General features: G+C 44.0%; 1 long non-coding RNA gene across 2 annotated transcripts; it reads right to left on the bottom strand.

Annotated features, from left to right (window-relative positions):
- Positions 1–2,472: 2,472 nt before the first annotated feature.
- Positions 2,473–8,456, bottom strand: LOC111773642 (uncharacterized). Of its 2 annotated transcripts, none has more exons than XR_011438935.1 (2): positions 8,206–8,456; positions 2,473–5,096 (listed from the first exon to the last, which is right to left on the bottom strand). It is a non-coding gene; the product is annotated as an uncharacterized lncRNA (long non-coding RNA). The 2 variants fall into 2 exon arrangements; XR_011438934.1 differs by having other exon boundaries at positions 2,473–5,890; positions 8,206–8,389.
- Between the last annotated feature and the right edge of the window lie 1,045 nt (positions 8,457–9,501).

Here is a 9,501-nt window from a genome sequence, read left to right as displayed (position 1 = left end):
TCAGGTATCATCTCCTCCAGAAAGTCTTCCTTGAGCCTTTGTTTGCCCACCCCTGGCTATGCTCACAAGGTTTTATAGACTCACAATGAATACTGCACATTAAAGGCTCTGAGAAGTCGCTTGCTAAGATTTGTTAGTCTATTTTAACCCAGTTTTTCCCAAAGTTATTTTATCCCCTCAATTAATTTTTCAGATCCTTTTTCTTCATTTTCTTTTTCCTTTCTTCCTTCTCCCTCCCTCCTTCCCTTCTTCTTCTCTCTCTCTGTTTTCTCTTTTTTTCTTTGCTAAACTCTCTACTGGCTTATCTCATTTAATTTTGCCAACAATTTTATAAGGTTGGCCCTATTAGTATGACCATTTTTATACTGTGGAAAGTGAGAATTAAGGAAGTCAAATGATCTATCAGTGGAGACATGCCAGGAGGTGAAGGAGCCAAGATGTCGATGCAAAGAGTTTCGCCCTGGGATCTGCACCCTAATGATAGTATTAAAGGCGGGATCTGCTATGTCTAGGCATTACTTACAGCACACGTGGATAAGTGTACATAATCCTCCCACATAAACAGTAATAACTACATAAGAATTTATCAAAAGGAAAGAGCCAGCTGTTATGTTTTAGTTTGAGATTACGTTAAACTTAGCATTCGGTTTGCAAGCCAGGGTTAAATTCAGGAGCACTCAGTGTGGTATTGAAGATCAAATATGCTAATGGCATTTGCTCTATAGGTCAGTTTTAAATACGACACTTTCTCACACACCTTAGGGGTGAAAGAAATATGAAGGTTCCCAAAATAAGTATAGAAAAATCCAGAAATAGGAACTACATATTTTCCAACAAAACTCAAAATATTTTAAACAGTGTGATCCTGGCCAGGAAGCTTCAGTTGCCCGTGGAGAGAAATTTACAGACAGGAAAATGCAGCTCTTCTGAGACCCTTGAAGGAGAAAGATCTGCCCTTATTGTAAAGTTCTTCACCGATTAAGCAGGTAGCTTTGAGGGGATGCACACTGGGAACGCACTATTCAGTCAATCAGATTAATGGTTCAAATGCTCCATACATTGATGGATGTTATGGCCACACTTCACAATCTACTAATGTTGTAACTACCAAGTAAGATAAACAGTAGAAAGATGCTTGTGTAAACAGAAATGCAACATGGAGTTGTAAGATTTTATTATTCTTAACCATTAGGTTAACATGTGTTAAAGTCTATACCAAAGCTTTTGTTGCTCATGGCCCACTTGTACATGGACTCTCTCATGTTTCCTAAGCAGGAGTATCCATCAGAGTCATCAGAGAAGCTTCCTACAAACACATAAAGCTGAAGTTCCCAAAAGAAGATTCAGATGCAGTAGTTCTGGAATGGGCACTGGCTTATATTTACTGCAAAATCTCCCTAGATGAATCTGATATCCACCCATCTGTTATATAGGATGGGCTAGTTATGCTACAGTGACAAATACAACCACACAAACCTCAATGGCTTCACTTTACCAAAGTTTGTCTCATGCTCATGTCACCCAGAAAGTATAGGTTAGCAGGGAAATTAATCATCCTGGTCACTCAGAGATCTATATTGACTGAGGCTTCATCTCCATACATCCTAATATGACAATAACAGTGGTGGGATTGAGGTGCGGGCAGTTGGCCCACTGGCTCTAATTCCTGAAAGGAAGCATCACTTCTCAATCCCATGCACCACTTCTCAATCCCATGCATCACTTCTCAATCCCATGCATTACTTCTCATATCCCTTGCATCACTCTCACTCCCCATGCCTGAAGCAAGTCACACGTCCACCTTTAACTTCAAAGTGGTGGAAGATTGTACTTCTACTATGCACTTGGAATGGGAGAGACCTGGTGTTATTTTAGAACAACATTAGTGGCAGCCAAACTCCCTGATCAAGAATGATTGGGTTAAGTCTCTTTAGTGTACAAGGAAAGAAACAAAGTACAGAGAAATTAGATGAGTTTCCAAAGTCATATGGCTAACTGGTAGAACTTGAATTAGCGTAATGGTCTCCCTACTGCAATTATTTTCTTAAGTATTCCAACTAATTTAACCTACTTCTCTTGCCACACATTTTTTTCTTCTTTCTTCTCTTTTGTCAGAAATTTTCAAAATCAGAAAAATTCCTTCCTTTAACACATAACTTAGGGTTTGTGATTTATTTGCTGGCAGTTTTAAATAAGACGTTTTTAACCCCACTTAGTAACAGTCCACTTTCATGATTTATTACAACTCTCTTTCTCTGGTTAATTAAACTCATTTCTTAGGAAACGACTCATGCCTAATCATGCCAAGAACAAAATTAGTTATATTGCCCTCTTTGTTATAAAATGAGTGTAAATAACTTTTAAGACAATTTTTCTAAAATCAAAAAAAGCATGTAATAGTCCCCAATTCAGCAACATTATGTAAAATAGCAGACTCAGAGAGTAGTAAATCCAGATGCTGTCATATTATTACGTGAAACAAGGCAGAAATTTACATTCCTTTATTATTAGACTGAGCTCCATCAACAGCATTTCTTTGTGGAAATACTCTATTTTGGAGGGTTAAAGCACATTAAAAAATTCCTAGACTAAAGCCTGTTGTACGATTTCTTTGCCCACTGGAGAGATATAAAACCATTACATTTAAGTATCATAATCGCTAGCATATGCTATTTCTTAGAAATGACACCACCATCTGGATTAAGGTCCACTGATGATTTCATACAATACTCCAGCTTTCTTCGGGTAGAGCAGGGCCAAACTGTTCCAACTTCAACCACCCTGTCGTACTAATGAAAAATAATAAAAGGTTACACTTATGCTTGACCCACTTACTGGAGATCGCATGCTGCTTTATTAATAAATTATATAATTATCATAGTAGCTGGGAACACAGAAGGCAAGCCAGATGCCTGTGTTAAGAAAGCAAGTTGGGGCCCAAACCCATCTCCCAGTGTTGACTGTTTCCAGCCACACAGATCGTGGATTCTCCAGGTGGCTAGAAGCATGGTCCTGCCGTGGAAAGCCCACTCACCTTGTTCAGAGCTTGGCTCTCCTGTTTGCTAATCGCAAGAGCCGGGGTGTCCCTGAACATTCCTGAGCCTCAATGTCCTCAGCTGTAAAATGGGAAGAACTCTCTCCATAGTGAGTCTGGTAAGAAGCTCAAGGATTGCAACTGTAGGTTCTCAACAAAGTCCCTCCTTCACGTACTAACAGATTAGGAAGTCATGGCTGTTACAATGATGATTATTAATATTATTTACTTTTCCTCCCACTAGTCATCTTTATTTCTTCAAACTGGGCACAAACAAAACACAAGATTAAGAGAAAAGGTGGGGTCAGGATGTGGAAAGGGAAGCCAGATTGGAAGTGGGACAAGAAAAGAGCATATTACACCTTGAGTGTCTGTCCCAGAGCGGCTTCTGACGTGGCAGAATCACTGGAAAATGCAAAGATATGCTGTGTAAGAGGCAGCAGCAGCGTCGGTTTGTTTTCATGTGAGCCGCCCTCATGGCTGGTTGTCTTTAAAGGTCATTTGGTGAACTCACAGTTTAAGCCCTTCGACTCACTGAAGTCATTAAATAGATGAGTGATGGGGTGGGGGTTGCGGTGGGGGAGGCAGAAGAGAGGAGAAAGGGCCTCTCACCGGCGTCCTCACTGGCCCCTTGCCTATTGTTGTGCACACAGCAAACCTCCCGGGCCAATCCATCCACTGGCTGTGCAGGGAATGGGGCAGCTGGATAATTGATGGACTCAATCCGACCAGGCGCAGGTGGCACGGAGACGGCGTGCAGCAGCTTCTCGGGTTTGCCAGTGCCATCTGTTGCCATGAGAACATCTGTCGTCAAGGTCACCCTGTCACCCTCTGTTAAAGTTACAGGTTTGGTGAAGTAGGAGAATGTCACCTAAGAAGACGGGGTATGTGTGTTGGGGGCTGGGGGGAGGAGAAAGGGAGGCCAAGATACACAAAGACGATGGGGAATCTCTCTCTTTTAATTATGAGAGATGAATAACAATAATGGGGAGAACGACTGCGTGAGGGAAATACACTCGGTTTTAAAGGAGAACTTCCCGGCAAAGGTTTGCCAAAGATGGTTGTCATTGTTCTCTTGCTGAAACATTAGCTCATTTTGTAGAATAAGGGCACCTCTACCATAGGCCTGGCATCCATTCGTAAAAGAAATGTATGTAACTATAGTAGGATTGACTTGTAAAGACAAGCACTTTTCTCCCGGCTTGCTCTCTCTAAAATCCAATCCTGGGTAGGACCCTGTTGCATAAGCACATTTTATTCAGCATCCATGTGTGTGTGCGCGCAGTCACAGCATGCTCTGGGAGGTAGCAGAGTGCAAGAGGGCATTGCATTTATCAAAGTATTTAACTGGCATTTGAGCTTTGCTCTGCTTCCAGAGAGAACGACCCATTTGTGAATAAAGAACAATTAAGTTAACAGACTCAAATGAGCTGCTGGACAAGGTCCTGTGATGAAGCAAATGCAATGTTGGATTTTTAAGCGGCAAGAATTACGTGCGGCCGGGCTCCCAGCAGCAGCGGCTCACTTGCCCTCTGCATTGACGCTGATGCTTTTTAAAGCGATTTCACCCAGTGGCAAAGAAACCCCATTCCCATCTGTTTAGGAAGCGGCTTCGCTTATTGCACCGATATTGCCGGCAGGATGGCTTTCAGGGCCTTACGGATCATCAGCGAGTGGTGAGACGAGAGGGGAGATAAGCTGCTGCATTTTATGAAAAATACTCACATCTGCCCTGTCAGACCTGAAGGGCAGTAGATGAAAACAAGCGTTTTTTCAGCAAAAAGGAGGGTCAGAGAAGAAGACAAAAGAGCAGACGACGCTCCTCATTCTGTGGGCACCGTGGAGCCTGGTTCTGTGCTCCGGGTTGACAGCAGTCCCTGTCCCTCTAGATCTGTCCATCTCAGCAATTCACGTTCGAGGACTCTGCACTTTGGTAATGCAGCACATCCGGGAAACAAATGAGTATTGCGTTCAGGACAGAAGTTTTGAAGTCAGTTGGCCACTGACCAGCTGGGTGAGCTTAGGGAAGTCTCTTAACTTTCCCAAGCCCTGGATTGCTCATCTGAAAATGGAATGTGAAATGGTCATTATCACATAGAATTCCTGAGGATTAAATGCCTGACATATAGCAAGTGACAGATAAATGGTAGGTATCAATATTGTCAATCTTTAGCTTAAACTACTATTTGAACCTCAATGCCATCATTGTAACTCCAAGAACCTCATCCCATGTGGTTCCTTCCTCAGAGTAAGAGTTGGGCTGAGCGTGGTTCCCTGATACATCGAGGCTGATTTGAATAAACCTACGTTCTCACCTCCAAGCCGTGGAAGTGGGGAAGTGTTCTCTATCAGAGACTCTGCCTGAGCTCCGAGTGCCGGAGGACATCCACACAGGGACGTGCCCCACTGTGACAGGGCGCAACTACCAAACGTCAGCGCTGTTCCCAACGGGAGCTGCCCCCTCTCAACTGTCTGGCTTCTGTATAATAGACCGTCTGAAATATTGTCCTGTGGCTAAAAGACTTGAAATCTGCTGGGCTTGATGGTCACCAAGATCCCATTCAACATTAATATTCTGACTTCTAGACTATCACTAATACATTTCACACTAACATGTCAGAGGAAGCGAAAGTGTTGTACAAGTACACATATCATCTCCTTGATAATTAAAGGAACTCATTGTGAACGTAAGAGTTGTGCAATGTTGTGAGGAGAGGACTCGAGGCTGTGCAGGGCTCTTTCCACGGTAAACAACATCAGCCTGTGTGTGTCTTTGAATGTTCAAGTCGGTCAGATCTCTGCCTGTCTCATTCTTGACATCTTCGTTGCCTCTTTTAACTTGCTGCTTCTTGTGTGCTGTCAAATAAGACACCAAACGATGAAACTTGTTAGTTGTGTGTGCAAGTTGAGCATAATGCAGCCATGAGTAAGGATGTCCAGACCCGTCCTGACTGATGCACCTGCAGGTATTTTGTTAACCGGCTACATGGTGGCTCTAGGGCAGGGACTCATTCTCTAGGTTTGGGCTTTGTTCTCTGTAGGGAAGATGAGCTGGTAAATATTTAACACCAGCTGGGAGTGGAAGAGCCCTGATTTAAAGAAACTGCTGATTTCTGTGGGGTAGATATCCCGCCATGGCTGATTCTGAGCTGCCGTTGTGTCCCTGAACACAGACTTTGTTGGACACGGAATTGGGCAGAGAGGAGACAAAGTGGCGAGCTCCAGCACACGACGGTGTCAAAGGCGTCATCAAGGAGGAGGCTTGCGGTCACAAGTGTGGGCCCTCAGAGAGACAGAGGCCACTGTTGCATTCTTTATTTCTTCTGCAGAGATTCACATCTCTTTAAAATTAACATTTGTTGATAGCTTATATGTACTGGACACTGTGCTAAACACTTTATGTGAATTACCTCATTTAATCATGGAATAATCCTCCAAAACGGGGCTGGGATTAGCCAGATTTCAAAAGTAAAGAAACTGAGGTTTAGAATGGTTGAGTAGCTTACCCAGGGCTCCTTAGCTAGAAAGCAGTCGAATGGGAATGTGGATCCAGACAGTCTGGCTCAAAACCCCACATTTCAACTGTGAACCCACTTCGTAAACAACATAGCACACCTGACGTGGGCTAGTTTCTAGCAAATGAACGTGTGTACACTAGTTGATGATCATCCATCCATTACTAGACATGGTATCAGCGCACATAACTTGCAATGATCTTGTTACAACAGTCTACAAGGGGCTGGCCTGGTGGCGTAGTGGTTAAGTTCACCCACTCCACTTCAGTGGCCCAGGGTCCGTGGGTTCGGATCCTGGACATGGACCTACACACCACTCATCAAGGCATTCTGTGGCAGCATCTCACATGGAAGAGCTAGAAGGACTTACAACTAGGATCTTCAAGTATGTACTGGGGCTTTCAGGAGAAAAAAAAATAAAAAGGGAGAGGAAGATGGGCATAGATGTTAGCTCAGGGCTAATCTTCCTTAAAAAAAAAGAGAGATGTAAATATTCAAAATTTTATAAATTGCATGTTGACCTTTACAACTATCTCCTCTTTGCATATTCTCTTTTCACTTTTTTACTGAATTTGAAATCTCAATTATTATGCAAGTTCATAGCATACCCATCTCAATGGCTATCACTGTGAAAACTAAAAATATAAAACAAAGAGAAAATGAAAGTCTGATCATTTTCATCAATAGCTGTTAATTCAAAAGCACTGTAGTAGAATATCAGTCTGCAAATAATATTCCAGTGACCATCACACAGCCACATAATTTAAGCAACCATAAATGCAATGTCACATTATAGAGGGCTTCTAATTCAATTGAGTTTAAAGTAGGCCAAAGTCAGTCATTTGTACCTTTCTGCATAGATTGCTCTTACAATTACTTCCCAGAAAATAAAAACAAAACATAATAGAAGCACGGCCAGCCCTTTCTAAAGATGAGAATATTTCTCCCACTGACTGATTTCAATGTGAATCCACCAGAATGAAAAAACAATGGAACAAATATTACTGCTATAATCAGCGGATATAGACGAATCTATGCTGATATTCAACAAATCAGTTCTCTCAAGGTGGCCCAGCAAAATGTTTAACTTCTGCTAGAGGCCACTCTTCTCCCTTGCAATTATTCTCAATAATCTGCTTTCCCAGTTATTAAGGAAACAAACAAAAACTGAGTTAGAGTGGATCTTTTCCATGCGTACCATAGTCATTTTCAAATAAAGTGATAGGGGTGGGTCTCCTGGCACCACTTTTGCCAGAATAGAACTCTGACCTCAACAGCACTGGCCGGTTAGCAGGGCCTTCAGAAGTTCACATGGTGAGGGAACACACCTTGCCTCCCGTCCCGGCTCCCTCCAGCCCCTGTTAAAGACAGGTCAGCCAGAAATCAGCTTCTGCAAGTCTCCAGCACCGAGACTGACAGGAACGCAGGCAGCGCTGAGCCGCAGAAAGTTAATGCACACGTTTCTCTACATGGACTTGGGGGAAAGGCAGAAATAGAGCCACATGCAAAATCTTTCCAAAGACTGGGCCAGACAGCATTCACATCCACACACTTCATGTCGTATCGACTCACCCGGCCCCACGCCCACAGCCACGCCCTCCAGCCGACTGGAAGGTCAGGCTCCAGCTTTTTAATAACCTTCTTATACGTACAGACCTGTGTATCCAGATTCTACGAAGCACACAGATGATTATCTAGGATTAATGGATCATCCAAAGTGCCAGTTGGCACATTTTGAGTAAAAAGTGTAACCAATGCAGCTGTTTACTAATAAATAAAGCCTCAGCTGCTGGAGAAATAAATGAGATGCCTTTAATTGGTAGGCTGCAGCCCTCCGCTCTTTATTACAATGCTGCTGCTTGAGCTTTACGATGTCAGGGCGGATGGCAGACGGACACAGTGCTTATGAATCACAGTTTGCAGATGGCTCTCTCGTTCTCGGCAGCCACGAGTACAAGTAGCGTGAGGCCTCAATAGTGGCTCTTGCCAAGGACGACCCCCTGAGAGTTAGCTGTCTCTGTTTCTCTTGTGCCAGTCTCTCCCTGGCAGACTCTGCTGCACAAGCCCGCTTTCAGTAAACCGCAGCTGCCTGGCAGGGGATTAGAGAGAGCGCACCCAGGAACGCTCTCATCTCGAGCTGGTCTTTGTCGCCGCAGAGGAGGCTGTGCAAGGACTCTCAGAGCTGGCTTCCCGAGGTTCTTCACAGGGAAGAGGACCCAGGACCCAGCAGGACACAAACCCCTCCTCCTGCCCGCTCCTGGGGCTCTCCCCGCCCACCCTCCCTCCAGCTGACAGGAGTGACTGCCTGTCTCTTGGGCGCAGCAGAAGGTCCTTGCACTTGGGACTCAGAGCTCCTGGAACTAATGACAACTTTGTCATCATACAGCTGGGCTCGGGGGCGTCACCCAGCCCTCACAGCTGAGCCTTCCCAGCTTCTACACGTGGTACTTCTCCGGTCACTGGTTGCATCTGTGGCTGGGGAACAGAGCACAGGAGACGTGCCATCGTAACTGTCAACAGATTTGCACATTTTTGTTACTGGTGATACTCATAATGGATTTTTATTCTAATGGGTTTTTTCATTAGATAAATGGGAATGATCAAACACCTTTGGAGAGAACAGAGTACAGTCTGAACACATAGTAATAGAAGTGATAAGGTTAATGATGATAGCAATAAGAATATTAATATCAGGAGCTAACTTTCTGTTTTTCTGAGGAAGATTCATCCAGACCTAACATCTGTGCTAATCTTCCTCTATTTTTTAGTATGTGGGCTGCCAGCACAGCATGGCTGCTAACAGAGCAGTGTAGGTCCGAACCCAGGAACTGAATCCAGGCTGCCAAAACAGAGCGCACTGAATTTAACCACTAGGCCACGAGGCCAGCCCAGGAGCTACCATTTACTGAGTACTTACCGTGGGGTTAGCTAAACTGCTGTTCTCAGAGCCAT

Source organism: Equus caballus, chromosome 5, assembly GCF_041296265.1.
Source record: "Equus caballus isolate H_3958 breed thoroughbred chromosome 5, TB-T2T, whole genome shotgun sequence".
Classification (NCBI taxonomy): Eukaryota; Metazoa; Chordata; class Mammalia; order Perissodactyla; family Equidae; genus Equus; species Equus caballus.
The sequence above is the reverse complement of the archived record's forward strand: the minus strand, read 5'-3'. Positions and strand labels throughout refer to the sequence as shown.